The sequence below is a fragment of the Aethalodelphis obliquidens genome, unplaced genomic scaffold (genome assembly GCF_003676395.1).
Source record: "Aethalodelphis obliquidens isolate GAN/ISIS:26980383/991018 unplaced genomic scaffold, ASM367639v1 scaffold39, whole genome shotgun sequence".
NCBI lineage: Eukaryota > Metazoa > Chordata > Mammalia > Artiodactyla > Delphinidae > Aethalodelphis > Aethalodelphis obliquidens.
In genome coordinates this window covers 10,648,283-10,667,621 of record NW_020837983.1, presented here as the reverse complement: position 1 = coordinate 10,667,621, position 19,339 = coordinate 10,648,283, and the positions used below count along the sequence as shown (strand labels likewise).

The window sequence follows — 19,339 nt, the reverse complement described above, 5'->3', positions numbered from 1 at the left end:
CCCTTCTTTTCTTTAAACAGAAGAAAACCTCCTTAGAGAAAATCCTACGCCAAGCAAATATTTTCTGTCATTCTTTCATTCTTTACTCCTGTGGTTGTATCTGACACAGTGGCTCTTAACCCTGACTGCACATTAGAATTCTCTGAGCACCTTTAAAAACTATGGATGTTGGGCCACACTTCCAAACAATTCTGACTTGGTCTCGGCTAGGGTGTTGGTATTTTTAAAGTCCTGTAGCGACTGTAATGTGCTGCCAGGGCTAAGAACTGCTAAGCTAATAACCTTGAGTACCAACTATGTGCCACTCATTGTGGTGGTGCTGAGGATTTGATGGCAGGGACACAATTCAGCCACACTGACCTTCTGACATCACTATTCCCAGGCCACACATGCTGTCCCCTCTGTCTGAAACACTCCCCCTGTTTGTTGTATAATTAATTCCTCATCCTGTGTATCTCAGTTAAATATCACTTATTCAAAGGCATTGCTGCCCTTCCATCTGAATTAGGTCCTGGACAGTTTGCCCTCATATAACATCTCTCTTCTTTTACTTCATAACACTTATCCCAGTTATAATTACAGGTATTCCTCCCTGTTGGAACTCTCACAATCAGAACTCAGGACCAAACAGATTTTGGTAATGAGGAAGAAAAGGTAGATTTACCTGAAGGAAATGGAGTTTAAGCTTCAGGGCTCTTGCAGTGGGCTGAATAACATTCCCCTAAAGGTGTCCATGGCCTAAGCCCCAGAATCTGTGACTATGTTAAAAGGACTTTGGACATGGTAAAAAGGACTTTGCAGATGTGATTAAAATTAAAGACCTTGAAATGGAGGGACTGTTCTGGATTATCCAGATGTGCCCAACATAATCCAAGGGTCCTTATAAGGAGGCAGGAGGGTCAAAATTAGAGAAGATGCAAGGTTGGAAGCAGAGGTCAGAGAACTGAAAAGATGCTAAGCTGCTGATTTTGAACATGGAGGAAGAGGCCATGAGCCAAGGATTGTAGGTGGCCTCTAGAAGCTAGAGAAGGCAAGGAAACGGATTCTCAGAGCCTCCAGAAGGAAAGCAGCACTGCTTACACTTAACGGTCTCTATATTTTTTCAGATCAAACAAAAGCAGTAGTTCATGAAGGTGGAGAGATTCATTTGAACAGAAGTAATGAACAGGCTCTTGGATTGTTTGATAAACCAATTAATGAAAAGGAGGTAACTGTATGAACACACTAGGAGAAGGCTGAAATTCTTTGCTGATTTGATACAATTTACAGGCATCAATGAAGATATAATAAACTTAACACACAACCTCAAGGGGGACATCAATGACAAATTGGTTAATAAATGTCATCAATTCAAAGAGTATTTAATATTTATGATTAGTCACTGCACAAGAAAATGTGAAATGCCTGAAATCTTTTTTTTTAATTAATTAATTTTTGGCTGCATTGGGTCTTCATTGCTGCGCGTGGGCTTTCTCTATTTGCGGCGAGCAGGGGCTACTCTTTGTTGTGGTGCGCGGGCTTCAGTAGTTGTGGCTCACAGACTCTAGAGCGCAGGCTCAGTAGTTGTGGCACATGGGCTTAGTTGCTCTGCGGCATGCGGGATCTTCCCGGACCAGGGCTCAAACCCGTGTCCCCTGAATTGGCAGGCAGATTCTTAACCACTGTGCCACCAGGGAAGTCCCTGAAATCTTATTCTTATGTGAAAGAGATGTGATAGAGGTTTTCTCAAATTTGACAATAATCCTAAACATTTACATGACATTTCCAGGAGCAAACTGTTAGACTGAGTAGTAGCCATTGAATGGAAGGACTTGAGACCCCCAGAGGGTGGCTTGGCTGAGCGAGTATGCTAGAATTCAGGGGAGGGAGGACCACTGTGCAGGTCAAGTCTTCTTGGCTGTAGGACTGGAGTTGTTGGTTAAGCCGAAAAAAAAAAAGTTTCCAGTAAATGAACTTCCCACGACCTGCCACCTTTTTAGTTCGGGCTGGACGCATGTTGCATTTCGTCTGGGAATTCTAAAAAGTGGGATGTAAGTATTCAAACCCTTTTAGAAAAAAGCTCAGGGCCATATTTTAGAATTAGAGCAGCCAGTCGGTAGTTGCTATTACTAATACATCAATTTGGATTATAGAGAAGACTTACGTAAATTAGGCCAGCAACTATTAATTGATGCCTACAGCTCTTGGTAAAACTGTCCTTGCCTTTGAAGCCTGCATTTAGCTTAGGGGTGGGATGTTTCTTCAGAAAAAGACGTGAAAAATGCAAAATGATCCTGGACTCAAATCTATGAAACCTCTTTCAGTTGTCTTTCTCTTCTCCCCCGTCGCAGTTTTGGTACTTTGCCTAGTTCACCGCGGAATCACTGAGTTTCTGATTCAGAGCCGGCAGAGCCGCCGTGCGGGCTGCCCGCCTCCAGGGGGAGCACCAGCCGCGGCGCAGTGAGGCCTCTCTGGCCAGCTGGGGCCCCGACTCGTCTCAGTGGTCAGCCCTTCCCCTCCGCCCGCCGCCGCCGGGAAGGTGCTGCCGCTGTTACCGCTGCTCGGCCGACTCGAAGGTACCTGGGCCTCGGCCCGCGAGCGGCCTCCGGACGGAAGCCACTGACACCTCTCCCGCCAGCCCCGAAGCACTGGAAAGCATCGGCCCGGGGCCTGGCTGCAGGGAACCAGACCCGTGGCGGTGCGACGGGTGGCTTCCTGGCGGGTCTGTGCCGCTCGCGAGAGCTGGGAGGGCCTGCGAGGGTTCTGGGGGTTTTGTGGGTAAAGGCTGTGCGGTCGGCCGCGGCGGGCGGAGCTGGGGCGGGCGTGCTCGCGGGGTTTCGCAAGGTCGGAGGTCCGAGCCGAAGCCCGCGGCCGGCTTCTAGGCGCCGGGCCCGAGAAGGTGCGCTGTGTCTTGCGTTGGCACAGATAGTACGTGGCCGTTTACTAGGCGCCCGTAGTCTAGGCGTAAACAGAAGCTGCTGAGAGGTGAGTAGACTGTCCCGATGGCACACGACCCCGGGTGTCCGGGTTAAAAGACAGCATTGCCTCTTATTCACATGCAATGCTGGAAGCAGATTGTCTTCCAGTACAGTGCTCTGCCTCGAGAAAAACACGTTTATTCTTCAGAACGGTCCACAGTGTTCAGAATTGGCTACAGAACATAACGAGGTAAAAAAATATACCATTGAATAGTAACCCTTCTCACTCTTTAAAAAATCACGGTGGTACCAAGGAGCTCCTAGCTTAAAGAGCTGTATTATCAGTGATGTAGAAATTATAGTAATAGCTCTCTTCAGGGCTTACTATATGTCATTGTGCTGGGTGCTTTAAAACCTAGTACCTTTATTTAATCCTTGTAGCAACCGTAGGAAGTACCATTTCCATTTTACAGGTAAGGAAACTGAGGAACAGAGTCTGAATATACTTGTCCGGGGTCAGACATCTAGTAAAGGGTGAGATGGGATTTGAACCTCATTCATCTCCCTTACTCCAGTGCTTCTACTTGTTACCTATCCAAACATGTTCCCTAAGACTTTTATTTGCTTATTAATTTGACTTGAATCAGCTTGAACTGATTTCTCTCAGGTTTAATTTTCATGGCTAAATGCAAGAGTCCTGTACCAACTTATTTTTAGTTTAAAAGGAGTTTAGGGCTTCCCTGGTGGCGCAGTGGTTGAGAGTCCGCCTGCCGATGCAGGGGACACGGGTTCGTGCCCCGGTCCGGGAAGATGCCACATGCCACGGAGCGGCTGGGCCCGTGAGCCGTGGCCGCTGAGCCTGTGCGTCCGGAGCCCGTGCTCCGCAACGGGAGAGGCCACAACAGTGAGAGGCCCGCGTACCGCAAAAAAAAAAAAAGGAGTTTAATGAGAAAAATGTTTACTCATTAAGGAGAATAGTGATAATAAAGTTAAGCATGAACTAGGGCCCTCACCACTCTGATGCACTTTGATTTGAAGTAGAGTTGGATTTATTTGATTGTTAATGAGCTTCATTACTTTTCTTCATTATTTGCATTTTGATACCATTTGTAGTGAGTTCACTTTGCCTTTGCAATATTATGTACAGTAGTGTTGAAGGGAAATGAAAGATTTTTCAATGACAGAAAGTTAATATTTTAGAGGATGTAGGAAAGACTGAAGTAAAAAGGAATTAAGAGGTTTGGGGCATGTTATTTAGAGCAGATTGTGTTACTATATGGAGGAGAAAGATTTCCAGTTTCTGTCAATGTCAGAAGGGAAATGGTATTTCCATTTGTGGAAAGAAGTTAGATACTGTAGTGTCCTAAACACTTAGCCTTATCAGGATTTAAGAGTTTGCATATTAAGCATTCCCGTAGCAAATGTACACTGAGTGCCTCCCAGGGCCAAGCACTGTTCTAAGCATTGGGGATGCAAGAGGAACAAAAGAAAACAGCATTCTTGTCCTCGGGGAGGTAACATTCCACTGGAGGAAGGTGGGGATGGAGACAGTAAATAAAATACTTTATAAAAATTAAAATATATCCAGTCAGATGGTAACAGTTGCTTAGAAAAAAAATAAAGCAGTGAAGAGGGATAGGGAGCACCAGAGAAGGAGCAGAAGCAGTTTTTTTTTGTTTGTTTGTTTTTGTTTTTAACATCTTTATTGGAGTATAGTTGCTTTACAATAGTGTGTTAGTTTCTGCTTTATAACAAAGTGAATCAGTTATACGTATGTTCCCATATCTCTTCCCTCTTGCGTCTCCCTCTCTCCCACCCACCCTCCCTATCTCACCCCTCTAGGTGGTCACAAACCACCTAGCTGATCTCCCTGTACTATGCAGCTGCCTCCCACTAGCTAGCTATTTTACGTTTGGTAGTGTATATATGTCCATGCTACTCTCTCACTTTGTCACAGCTTACACTTCCCCCTCCCCATATCCTCAAGTTCATTCTCTAGTAGGTCTGTGTCTTTATTCCTGTCTTACCCCCAGGTTCTTCATGACATTTTTTTTTCTTAAATTCCATATATATGTGTTAGCATACGGTATTTGTCTTTCTCTTTCTGACTTAACGTCACTCTGTATGACAGACTCTACGTCTATGCACCTCATTACAAATAGCTGAATTTCATTTCTTTTTATGGCTGAGTAATATTCCATTGTATATATGTGCCACATATTCTTTATCCATTCATCCGATGATGGACACTTAGGTTGTTTCCATCTCCGTGCTATTGTAAATAGAGCTGCAGTGAACATTTTGGTACATGACTCTTTTTGAATTATGGTTTTCTCAGTGTATATGCCCAGTAGTGGGATTGCTGGGTCATATGGTAATTCTATTTGTAGTTTTTTAAGGAACCTCCATACTGTTCTCCATAGTGGCTGTACCAATTCACATTCCCACCAACAGTGCAAGAGTGTTCCCTTTTCTCCACACCCTCTCCAGCATTTATTGTTTCTAGATTTTTTGATGATGGCCATTCTGACCAGTGTGAGATGATATCTCATTGTAGTTTTGATTTGCATTTCTCTAATGATTAATGATGTTGAGCATTCTTTCATGTGTTTGCTGGCAATCTGTATATCTTCTTGGGAGAAATGTCTATTTAGGTCTTCTGCCCATTTTTGGATTGGGTTGTTTGTTTTTTGATATTGAGCTGCATGAGCTGCTTGTAAATTTTGGAGATTAATCCTTTGTCAGTTGCTTCATTTGCAAATATTTTCTCCCATTCTGAGGGTTGTCTTTTGGTCTTGTTTATGGTTTCCTTTGCTGTGCAAAAGCTTTGAAGTTTCATTAGGTCCCATTTGTTTATTTTTGTTTTTCTTTCCATTTCTCTAGGAGGTGGGTCAAAAAGGATCTTGCTGTGATTTATGTCATAGACTGTTCTGCTTATGTTTTCCTCTTAAGAGTTTGATAGGGTCTGTCCTTACATTTAGGTCTTTAATCCATTTTGAGTTTATTTTTGTGTATGGTGTTAGAGAGTGTTCTAATTTCATACTTGCACCTGGCCAGTTTTCCCGGCACCACTTATTGAAGAGGCTGTCCTTTCTCCACTGTACATTTCTGCCTCCTTTATCAAAGATAAGGTGACCATATGTGCATGGGTTTATCTCTGGGCTTTCTATTCTGTTCCATTTATCTTATATTTCTGTTTTTGTGCCAGTACCATACTGTCTTGATTACTGTAGCTTTGTAGTATAGTCTGAAGTCAGGGAGCCTGATTCTTCTAGCTCTGTGTTTTGTTCTCAAGATTGCTTTGGCTATTCGGGGTCTTTTGTGTTTCCGTACAAATTGTGAAATTTTTTGTTCTAGCTTTGTGAAAAATGCCAGTAGTAGTTTGATAGGGATTGCATTGAATCTGTAGATTGCTTTGGGTAGTAGAGTCATTTTCACAATGTTGTTAAACCAAATAAAGAAAAAGAAAGAAGTCTTTTCTTATGCAACAATTAAACTAAAGCAGATGTCTCCTAGCAATAATGGATGCCAGGAAGCAGTGGAGTGATAGCCTCAAAGTGCTGAGGGAAAGTAAGCGTCAGCTACAATCTTGTAATCACATGAACTATCATTCAAAAATATACTCAAAGTCGCTTTAAAATTTCCAAAGACTGAAAGAGTTTACTACTCACGGATCCTCATTAAAGGACTGAAGGATGAACTTCAGTCAGCAGAGTGAATCTACAGGCATGGGATTTTTTTAAAAAGAGTGGTCTGATTGATAAAATGTTGATAATTTAGTTAACCATTCTTTTAAAAATTGGGTTTTTTTTTTAAAGGTAAAATTAAACTCTAGACAACAATCATGAAATGGAATGTTCTGTAGTAGTTATAGTGGACTCAGAATAAAATTTCTGGATAATTTTAGACTTTGAGAATAAGAAAAATTATTAGCATGTATGTCAAAATAACATTTGTTAGTAATCCTACATTCAGGTGGAATAGGGAATGGCAAATAATTGTTACTATGAAGACTAAATTTCAGAGACTTGCCATACAAGATACCAAAAACTATTATAAAGCCAGAGTAATTAAGACAGTGTGGTATTGACACATATATGTCCCATAGACTGTGGGAACAGAATAGAGATACACATAAACAGAAATTTGTTATATGTTAGAGCCACATTGTCCAGTACATAGCTACGACTACATAAGGCTTATTTAAAATTTAAATGTATGGTACCTAGCATTAATAACTGCAACACTGGCTCTCAGCAGTCTGGTGTTCTCATATTTAGTGCTATTTTAAAGTATTTTTGAAGATATATCTTTGTGGGGTTTGGGGATATTTTTTAAAACCTTATGTATATATGCCTTGGGACATAGCCAGGGAATTATATTTTCTAATTTCAAACTGAATGGTGCTACATGTGTTTTAAAAAAACTTCTCTTCTGTATTTCCATTATCTCGAGAGGAGAAAGAAAATTGTCACATCAAATCTGTTGTAAAAATAATCCTAACTAATTCAGAAACTTTCCAAATAAGCAAAATTTAAAATTGAGAGTACTGAAATTGATTGAGATATCCCTGATGAAATTAAGAGATGGCAAATTGGAAATGTTTTCTCTGACACAGCTAAAAGCTCATTAGCAATAATAAGATTGCAGTTTCTGCAAAAATAAAGAAGTAATTAAAAGAAGAGAGGGACCTCAAAGAAGAGATCAAACGATTTGAAGATGGAGTCAGAAGATGTGGAATTATATTACCATTATGTTGCCTCAAGTTAATATAGAGAGATTTTTCAGCAGCTGGAAAAATTTGCACAAAAATATGCTCACAACTCATTTGCAGTGCTAGTAATGCATTTGTAAAATTGTGCTGTCAGAAAAAATCAAATTCATTTTTCGTTTTCAATTTTTTGGGATTCTTTCCATTTTTATTACTTCATGTGGTTTATTTTTAGAAAATATTTCACTTTATTTTTCTGCTGCATTGTATTAGGATGATAGTGTATGCCCACTTATATTTTTATCAGTTTATATTTTTATTTGATGCTCTGAAATGTTATTAGTGTTTTTGAGGTGTATTGAACATTTAATTTTACTTGTTAAAACATGAATTCTGAATTTAAAAAAATAAAATAACCAATATTTATGCTAATGTTTCCATATTATATAAAATAAGTATTGAAATATCCATACTTTCATTTTGCTTTAATATTTCATTTCTAGCTAACATGTGCCTGCTATGGAAGGAGGTAACAAATATTGGTTTATTATTTCTAAGTAATTCCTACTTATTAGACATCAAAAGACTTTCAAGAAGTAGTCATATGAACATGGTTTCCCTTTTTTTGTGTGTGTGAGGTTTTTTTTTGAAAGTTTTTCAGCTTTATTTGAAATCAGTAGTAGACAAAGTAAAACAACATTTTATTATTTTCACCTAGAAGATTAACAAAGGTCAGTCTCACCATGTTGATGAAGAGTCACTATCTCTCTCTTTTTTTTTTTTGGTGTTTCATGTAACTTTTTAAGAAATTTTATTTTATTGAAGTATAGTTGATTACAATGTGTTAGTTTCTGGTGTACAGCAGAGTGATTCAGAGTGATTATACACACATATATACATTCTTTTTCATATTCTTTTCCATTATGATTTATCATAGTATACTGAATATAGTTCCCTGTGCTATTCAGTAGGACCTTGTTATTTATCTTTTTAGTGTAGTTATGGTCTGTGGCCACCTTCAGTGGGTGTCTTCATTCCTAAATGGTTGTCACCATTTAGACCTTACGTATGCTAATTTCCAGACTCCACTGAACGTATGTTTGAATGCATACTTTACATTACATTTGTACCATACATTCATTTAACCATAAAAGTATGAAATGAGCACTTAGTTTGCAGTAGGCACTGCTAGACACTGTGGATCATGTTATCAAGACAGGCAAGCTCCTGCCCTCAAAGAACTTATTTTCAAATGGAGATATACAGGAAATGATTAACCAAATAAGCAAATAGTAAAATTATAGATTGTGGTAAGAACAGGAATGAAGTAAACAGGGTGATGTGAGAAGTAAGTTGTGGGGATAAGTACCTTTGAGCTGAGACCTGAGTGCTGAGAATGAGCCAGTTAAGTGAAGATCTATCTTCACTTAAGAGGAAGTACATTCCCGTAGAGGGGAGAGTAAGTGCAAAGGCCCTAAGGTAGAAAAGAGCTTCAGGGAGCATGAAGGAGGCAGACGGGGCTAGAGTATAGAGAGCAAGAAGCGGGGATGGTGAAAGCTAAAATTGGGGAGGTAGGCAGGAGCGAAATCATTCAGGGCTTTTGTAGGCCATGGTAAGGGTTTTAAATGTTATCTTAAATGTGTTGGGTTGCCATCGACTTATTTAAAGCAGAGGAATGACATGAAGTGATTTGTGTTTTTGAAAGATTTTGTTTACATGTGGAAAATGAATTGTAGAGGGGTGAAGGTATACGTGGAGAATGGTTAGGAGTTTATTGGAGTAGGCTAGATAAAAGGTCATACTTGGACCATGGGAATCACTAAAAAGTTTTTTTTAGCTTGGAAGTGATGTTCACAAAGAATGAAATGAGAAAATGAACATGGCAACCTAGTGTAGATTGACTGGGATGGGGGTGATAGGGGAGAGAACGAGACTGAGAGACCAATTGGGAAAGCATTGGAAAACTTCTCATATAAGGTTGTTTGTCAGAACGCAAAGTAAGAGTTGAAATAGTATAAATGGAAAGGAAAAAATTTGAGTGACAACGAAAGAAGAGTTGACAGGACTTTGTGTCTGATTCAGTGTCAGGAGAAAAGAAGGCATCAAGGATGGTGATTAGAAGCGTGGTTTACTAGAGTCCCATCTGTATATCTTGCCTTCACCTCAGCATCATACCTGCGTACACACACACACACACACACACACACACACACACACACCAACAAAAACTCTGTACCACTGACAGAAATTAGGAAGTGTTTCTGTTGGGGGGGGAGCAGTGTGGAGTGTTGGGTGTTAGATGTGATGCGGAAGTGGAAGCAAGATATCCAGATGGGTCTGTGTATAGAACTGCCTTGTGTACTCACATTCCAGTGTACAGTACTGTTACTATCTCTTTCGATTTCTCTGCTCACTCTGCCCTTTCAGAGCACCAGATTCTTAAGAATTGCCTCTGAGCTCCTGCAGGGCAGAAATCTTTTTACCTGTTGTTACCAAGATGGGGAAATACTTTTACCCTTAATTCAGGCTGAATTTCTTTAAGGGGAACTTTCACTAGGAAACTAAGCAAAAAATCTAGCATTTTATATTTATATATTGTATTATAGTTTTCAAAGTCCTTTTGTAGATAGGGCAGATATTATTATCCCAATTTTACAAATGAGGAAACCAAGGCTCTTAGAGACTGACTGCTTAAGATCGTACCGTAGAAAATGGCAGTTAGGACCTAAGATGCAAATCTTTTGATTAATATGTAGCCCTCAGTGCCTATCATAAAGAATAGTTCTTGATAAATTCACAGAGCAAAAATCTCTTGATTCAAGTCTTTAGGTCTGCCTTTACTGTTTATAGCTTATGATGACCTAACTGGTTAGGTTTCTAGCTTCAATCTTACCTAGATTGAGAGGGAAGTGGTACCTTTAGGTTAGCAGAACCCTGACACTGAAATTTGATAGAATTCTTCATTTTTTCTGGAAGTTATTTTTTAGTCTTTTATCCAGTTGTCAGTCCCCTTAGGCCTTCCCCTCTGACCTTACACTTACACACATTGTCTTTGCTTCTATGTCATGGTCCTCTGGATGGGGAAGGCACCTTCTTCCCTGCTGGAAATGGGAGTGATCCTTAGAAGTGAGTGAGCCTTAGAAGGAACAAGAAGCTGGCTGAAGAGATGGACAGTTGTACAGACAGATTTCTTCCTGCTCGAGGTAGCCAAAAGGGGGCTAAAGAAGAGGTTGAGAGATGTAAATGGGAGACATTTTACAAGGTGTGGTAGAGTAGAAAGGGTAAAATATAATCCAGAAATAGTTGTGCTAAGAGAGAGTTCAGGGTTAGGATCTGGGTGGTGGAACCAAGTTCCAGAGGACAAAGTCCAAGGAAGGGAGCCTGAAGTGAAGTGGAGATAAAGGTATTTGACATTGAGAAATTTGAGGAACTCTTGGGTTAATCTTAAAGTTAAAGGCAAACTTTAGTTTGTTTTTGTATCTGTTCTTATGCTTTTCTGTAGTTTTAAATGCTAAACATTTCATTTCCTAGATCATTTTCCCAAATCCAAAGCTTGTGAATTCTGAGAATGTAATTTGTTTCATTTATCTAAATATAAGAAATTTATCCTCCCATCTATTGTTTGAAGACCATGAAGTAATTATCTTTTCATAGTATTTTAAAGAATAATTTTCCTATCATAATTATCTTTGCTTGACAATGCAGTTCTCTTGAGTACAAGGACAAATGTTCAAAGTAGCAATTGTTCAAACTTAAAAAAAAGACTCTTCCTAACAGTTTTATAGTACATCATGACACTATCTACAGTTCATACAGGAAAAAAAAATTGAAATGAAGACATTTACCATATTATTCCCAGTCTCTTTAGTATTTGTCACAGACCAAATGACAAAATACTAAATCGTTTTAAGAGACTGAAAATAAGGACCAGAAGGAAAATGAGGTTTGTATTTGCTAAACCTAACAAACAATTTTAATTGACAATGTTAAGAAAATAACTCTGCTGAGAAGACATTTCAGTGCATCTGGAAGAGCCATGTATCTATTAAAACTTGAGACCTTAATCACTGACCACTCTTTCCCATATTGGTCACAATGGCCTGGTAGGTCTTTGGGCAGTCTATAAAAATAGTTCCATGGGAAACTGATACAGGGATTTGCCAGCCCCTATTCCTGTTTCTGAAAGATACCCTAGAACCTGATTACACCAGACCTAAGTAAACTGAGCCAACTCACAGATCCAATGTGTGGGAGCCAGGTCTCAGTCAGGAAGAGGATTGCTGTGATGCATTGTCCCTCTATGCAGAATTGCTGTTCTACTGAAGAAGCTACCAGGACTGCTGATTCAGTTCCACTTTACAATACTGGCATTTCCCACTTCTTGCCCCACATCTTAGGTTCCTAAGTGGCAGCATGAGGAAAACTCCAGCCAAAAAATACAGCTTCTGCTTGTAATCCTATACTTATTTTTATCCTCATAAGCTGGGCTAAAAAACCTAGTGGGGAAAAAAAAAATCCCTATTTCTCTTTCTTGAACCTAGAGCCATTTCTAAGCATATAACTCACTACTTTCTTTTCTCAGGGTATCAAAAGATGCCTCCCGAAATAGGTTACCCACAGCCCAAAGGAGAGACAGCAGGAAAAGAACCAAAGGCTCCCTTTAAAGCCTCAGACACTCCTCAACTTTCTTATTAGAACTCTGTACTCACTTCCTACCAAAGGTCTCATCCTTAATTCTTATTTCCAGTGGGGAGAAAGAGGAAATTACTACCCCATATGGTATCTATACAAATAAACATGCCATTTTTGAAGGTTCGGCTACGTGAGCCCCTTAGGCCTGTCTTTAGTCACTTCTTCATTGCGCATTCTTATTATTTACCAGGGTCCCTAGAGGTTGGAATGAGTGGAGTAGGATGTGGGTCTAATGATGATGTGTAAGGAGTTCCTGATTTTTAAGGGTCTACCTAGGCCATAAGTGTAAACATCATGGAGCTCTAGACTAGAGTGATTTGCATAGCCTTACCAGCAGTCAGACCACACCTCAAAGTCCACTAGGTCCTCTCTTGGGTTGTATAGCTTAGGGAGGGTCCTGTGTCACTAGAACGGGTGTTTTATATTAAGGATGCAATACATGCTAGCTTCCATTTAGCACATAGTTCAGAGCATGAATGGGAACAGATTATAGGAGAACTGTGAAAGCCTATTATGTTGAAGATGATGTACCTTATATTTCTACCATAGATGATGAATAGGGCTAGAACCTTAGAGGTGAGGGTTGGCATGTAAAGTTACAGCCTCTCTGGTTCCCAGTATCCTTATTTGTAAAACAGGGAGATTGGGTTCGATGATCTAGGTTAGATGATCCTGGATGGCCCTTCAGCTGTAAAAATTTCATAGAAATACTGAAGTTTCTCCTAAGAACACAGTCTTGTGCTTTCAGATTATTTGAGGTGAAGTCTGGTTAAATTTTGTGAACTATTTAGGAAATAAGGAATAATTTACAAAAGTTGTAATTCCTGTATTTTAAAATAACACCAAAGAAATGAATAAGAAAGTCATTTTTGTAGCACTTTAACAATTCTGTATAAATGAAGTCTGATAAGGTGGGTTTAATGAGGTTTAGATTATTTTAAAGGCCTGGAATCATATTTATGCTATTCATTTGCTTGGTAAACTGGTCTTTTTTTTTTTTTTGGCCGTGTTGCACGGCTTGCGGGATCTTAGTTCCCCAGCCAGGGATTGAACCTGGGCCAAGGCACTGAAAGCGCTGAGTCCTAACCAGCAGACTGCCAGGGAATATTCTCTTCTCTTTTCTTTTCGTTTTTCATTGAGATATGATTGGCATACAACATTATATTAGGTAAACTTTTCTTTTTTAAGGAAAATTGAACTTCATCCCAATTCTGAACAGTTTCAAAATTAGTGAGAATTATAATAAGTGACTGTGAAATGGGACAAAGGGAAACTTCAAAGGCCCTCACTCCTCTTGCTTGTTCTAGATGCTCACATTGCTCTTGAAGCCCAGGTAGGCCACAAGGTGGCACCATTAGTTCATGTAAATAAAATACAGCTGTGTCTAGGAAAAAACTGATTTTGAAAAAAATCAGATAACTTTATTACAGAAGTACTACATGTGCATGAAAGACTTCGCATTGCAGTGGGCCCACAACTGGAACAAGCCACCAACCAGGATGGGTCACCAACCAGGATGGGCCACCAACCAGGATGGGTCACCAACTGGGATGGGCCCACCATACCCCAGCGGCTGCCTCCTTGAGAATGGATGGTGGTCCACTGTCTCCATGGAGCTGGAAACAAGACATGGCCACAGCCTGAAGTAGGACTGTGGGCAGCTTCCAGTCCATGCCTAAGATGGCCTTCGTCTCATTTCCCCCTCAGTGGAGATATGATCTGCTGCCACAACTGCTTTTCCCTCCTCCCCTGAGACGTAACGTCAGTGAGGTCAGAGGCCCAGGAATTGTGTCACCTTCACCGCAGGACTGAGGGGTCACTCTAGGCAGGTAACATCAACCTGCTGCTTCGTTTCCAGAACCTCTGACTGCCTCTGACTGCCTCGGGCGGGACACCTGACTTTCTGATTCGCCAGGTTGTAATCCTTCCATTAAGGTGCCTCTTAATTAATGACACCCGTTTGCTGGTTTGAAAATAAATTAAATATTGACAGATTAAAAAAAAAAAGACTTCACATTGACCTCTCAGTGCTTATTTAATGTCTTTATTATATAATTACAGATTATAAATTGGAAACTTCTATGGGAGGAGGTTCCTTGCTAAGAATTTTAAACACGGTAAACAGTAAAAATTTTGGAAAATACTGAAAGGCATTAGAGTAAAATAAAATATCCAGGGCTTCCCTAGTGGCGCAGTGGTTGAGAGTCCGCCTGCCGATGCAGGGGACACGGGTTCGTGGCCCTGTCCGGGAAGATCCCACATGCCGCGGAGCGGCTGGGCCCGTAAGCCATGGCCGCTGAGCCTGCGTGTCCGGAGCCTGTGCTCCGCAACGGGAGAGGCCACAACAGTGAGAGGCCCGCGTACCGCAAAAAGATAAAAAAATAAAATATCCAAGATAAACAATGTTCTCTTTGTGAAAAGTTAATTTTTATTTATTTTAAACCAGTATCTTTCTGAAATTTGAATTGTAACTAAATTTAAATAATGCAAGAAATAATAAGTAATATAAATATTGCAGGAAATATATATCAGAAACTCTTGTTTGGTGTGTTTTGATTTCCTGATAGAGAAATAAAAACTTAGGCAAGTGTTTTCTCACTATCCCAACAAGTAATAGTTGAGAATAACAAGTCCAGGAATGTAGTCACTCCCTGTAAAGTGGAAAGTATTTCCAAATATTTTTATTTTTCTCACACTTAAAAAAGTTTACTTTGTGTGAAATGATTGCAAAGAATTAATCAGAATATATGTGTTAGACTGATGCTTCCTGTAAAGTAAAAAACATTTCCAGATATGTTTTTATCTGTTTTTCCACAGTTTAAAAAGTTTACTTTTAATGAAATAATTCTGAGTTAATTCGGAGTGTGTGGGCTAGTCTGATGTTTCCCTTTATATAACCTTTGATGAAAAGATTTGCTAAACTACTTCATTATGTAAAAAGAATCTTACGAAAACAAACTTAGGGACTTAGTTTTTTCACCCATAAAATGAGGATAATGATAGTACTTACTGTATAGGTTTTTTTCATGAGGACTAAATTAGTTATTACAGGAAAAACCCTTAAACAGTACCTGGAGTAATAATAACTTAATAAATGTTAAACATGTTGCTAAGCAGTTGTTTGCAGAGTAATAGCAAACATACAAATAAATCATTTTTCCTTTTTAATTATAAATAATAAACATAACAATAAATATTTATAAACATAAATAAATCCTTTGTTCCCTAAGAGCACCGCCTAAGTAATACCCGATTAGCCTACTTTTAATTATTATATGAACTTAAACACAACTGGCCTTTCTTAAGGTAGCATCTGTAATTCACACATTTGAAATTAACCTCCCCTTTAGTGCATTAAACCATTTTTAATTATGAAGTAATTGATAGCTTGGCATTGAAGAAATCACAAGATTAAAAATTTTACCAGATTCGACTTGGAAATACCATAAAACGTGTTCTCCACAGATTTAAATATAAAGTAAAAATGTTTCTGTGGTGGGTCCAGATTTATCTAAAAATTACTCTTTTTGAACTTCTGTTAATTATTTTTGAGCCTTAGAAGTAAAATTCAGAAGGTTCTACTTATAAACTTCCTGCTTTAAATGTTCTTCATGGTACTGCGATAGCCTGAAAGGATAGTATTCTCAATTCTTTTTTTTGTTTACTTACTACCATGCTTTCAAAAGGGGGGCTACCCTTTTCCTTTTTTTAAGAACTCAAATATTTACGTATTTTTTGCCTTTGTTTTGGTAGATACCTCAAAGGTTGAAATATGGAATCCTACCCGTAAGATTTATGTGAATCTCAGACCCAAGACAATCTTCAAAAAAACAGATAAATAAGGATCCTAAATCCAACTTAGTTTAAGATGAACTGTAAACCAGGATGTTGGAAGTTTTATAGTGAGCAAAACGAGCATTGCATCAAGATTGCTATCACAGTAAAACCATTTGCCAATAAAAAAATGAAATTGGTTCCCCAGCCTTACATTATAGTCAGATCCATCTGTGTCACATCTTTTAAATACATTGCCTGAAAACCCATTGTGATAGTCAAATTTTGACCAAAAATATTATTTTAAAATTCTCTTAGACATCTACATTTTGATTGGCTTAAAATGTCAGTGAATTTGAATTTGTGTAATAATTAGAAAAGTATAGGGAAAATTCTTTTTTAGTGTGCTAAGAAATTCAGTAAGAAAATTATGGTACATGCATACAATATAACATGACCATTAAAAATTGTAATAGAAGACTGGTAACATGGAAGCATGTTCACAGTATAATTTTAAAAGTTTAACATTAGTAAGTATATTATGAATTTAAAAAATAGAGAGAGAAAAAAGCTGTGAGACCATAGCACCAAAATGTTAATGATAGTTATTTCTAGTTGGTAGGATTATGAGTAACTTATTTTCTTCTCTTTGTTCATATTTATTTTAAGAATTTCACAATGAACTGTAGAATTAGTCATAAGAAAAAAAATGTTACTTTAAAATCCTGTTACAATGAACTTAATTGAGTGTACATTCAGCAAAGAATTATTGGATTCTCTCACGTCTAGATTTCAAGAAATAACACGTCAGGCACTGTGTAATCTGCCAGGGTGCACAGACAGGTCAGACCCATTTTTTATCTTCTGGAGGAAGACTGTCAGGAATTTTAGAAAACGGTTCTGCACAAGTAACAAAGCTTTGTATGAACTGTTTTCTCCTGGTTATCTTCATAACTGTATAGAAGCTGCATGACATATTGCAAATATTATAGACTAAATTTGAAGTCCACTCTGCCACGTACAGTAATATGGCCTTAAACACATTAAGGCCATATTAAGGCCACTTTTCTGAGCCTTGCAAATTATTAAGACCACTCTATTAGAGAAGTATAGCTGCTGAAGATAAACAGACTGAAGAAATATATTATCGATATTTTGGGAAGGGGTTTAAATTATTGTTAAAATGTTTACTTGCTCACAGCTAAATTTCTTTTAGGTTGAGCTTTTTTTTTACCCTTTCCTAATATCTGTGGAATCTGTGCAGTGCTTAGGTTTTAAGAGCAGTAATTCTAAAGTGCAAGCAGTTAGGATTTAATGAATTCATTGGATGTTCTTGTTTTATGGTTCTTTGAGGTTATTTTATATTTTAAAAACAACTGTATCCTTTTAAAAGGGTAAGAATAACTAAGTGAGGTATAGTGAATCCAGATTTGGGGGTTCCATTTACTGTATGTCATTCTCAGATTTAGTACTTTGACATTAGAATATGCAGGCATTGAGATCTGATAGCACATCTCTTCAGGTGTGCCATTTTTCCCTTGAATTTTGTTGAAGTGTCTGGTGCTTTGATCTCTGACCAAAGTTGCTATATAGGCATAAGGCTGTCAGTCCATTTGAACCATTTGTAGCACTTAGTCTTGCCTTTTCCAGTGACCTTTCAAAATGAAAAATAAATCAATACATTCTGTATGGTTGGTGATATTTGGTATGGAAGACCAATATAAAGTTATGTTATAATAAGTATATGTTAAAATAGAACACGTTTTCTCCATTTGTTCTTTTTTCTCCCATTTTTTTAAACATCTTTATTGGAGTATAATTGCTTTACAATGGTGTGTTAGTTTCTGCTTTATAACAAAGTGAATCAATTATACATATACATATGTTCCCATATCTCTTCCCTCTTGCATCTCCCTCCTTCCCACCCTCCCTATCCCACCCCTCTAGGTGGTCACAAAGCACCTGGCTGATCTCCCTGTGCTATGCGGCTGCTTCCCACTAGCTATCCATTTTACTTTTGGTAGTGTATATATGTCCATGCCACTCTCTCGCTTTGTCACAGCTTACACTTCCCCCTCCCCATATCCTCAAGTCCAATCTCTAGTAGATCTGTGTCTTTATTCCCGTCTTGCCCCTAGGTTCTTCATGACCTTTTTTTTTTTTTCTTAAATTCCATATATATGTGTTAGCATATGGTATTTCTTTTTCTCTTTCTGACTTACATCACTCTGTATGACAGATTCTAGGTCCATCCACCTCACTACAAATAACTCAATTTCGTTTCTTTTTATGGCTGAGTAATATTCCATTGTATATATGTGCCACATATTCTTTATCCATTCATCTGTTGATGGACACTTAGGTTGCTTCCATGTCCTGGCTATTGTAAATAGAGCTGCAATGAACATTTTGGTACATGACTCTTTTTGAATTATGGTTTTCTCAGTGTATATGCCCAGTAGTGGGATTGCTGGGTCGTATGGTAGTTCTATATATAGTTTTTTTAAGGAACCTCCATACTGTTCTCCATAGTGGCTGTATCAATTTACATTCCCACCAACAGTGCAAGAGTGTTCCCTTTTCTCCACACCCTCTCCAGCATTTATTGTTTCTAGATTTTTTGATGATGGCCATTCTGACCAGTGTGAGATGATATCTCATTGTAGTTTTGATTTGCATTTCTCTAATGATTAATGATGTTGAGCATTCTTTCATGTGTTTGTTGGCAATCTGTATATCTTCTTGGGAGAAATGTCTATTTAGGTCTTCTGCCCATTTTTGGATTGGGTTGTTTGTTTTTTTGATATTGAGCTGCATGAGCTGCTTGTAAGTTTTGGAGATTAATCCTTTGTCAGTTGCTTCATTTGCAAATATGTTCTCCCATTCTGAGGGTTGTCTTTTGATCTTGTTTATGGTTTCCTTTGCTGTGCAAAAGCTTTGAAGTTTCATTGGGTCCCATTTGTTTATTTTTGTTTTTCTTTCCATTTCTCTAGGAGGCGGGTCAAAAAGGATCTTGCTGTGATTTAAGTCATAGAGTGTTCTGCCTATGTTTTCCTCTTAAGAGTTTGATAGGGTCTGGCCTTACATTTAGGTCTTTAATCCATTTTGAGTTTATTTTTGTGTATGGTGTTAGGGAGTGTTCTAATTTCATACTTTTACATGTACCTGTCCTGTTTTCCCAGCACCACTTATTGAAGAGGCTGTCTTTTCTCCACTGTGTATTCTTGCCTCCTTTATCAAAGATAAGGTGACCATATGTGCATGG

The 19,339-nt window shown here is 38.6% G+C and overlaps 1 protein-coding gene across 5 annotated transcripts in view; it reads left to right on the top strand.

The window, feature by feature from the left end:
• The first annotated feature begins 2,476 nt into the window (after positions 1-2,476).
• Positions 2,477-19,339, top strand: part of ANKRD46 (ankyrin repeat domain 46) — a 37,097-nt gene continuing 20,234 nt past the window's right edge. The window contains exon 1 of one of the 5 annotated variants that reach the window (XM_027131526.1): positions 2,477-2,555. The gene's annotated coding sequence lies outside the window, so the exon portion shown is untranslated. The other 4 variants (XM_027131528.1, XM_027131527.1, XM_027131525.1 and 1 more) reach the window with 4 other exon arrangements.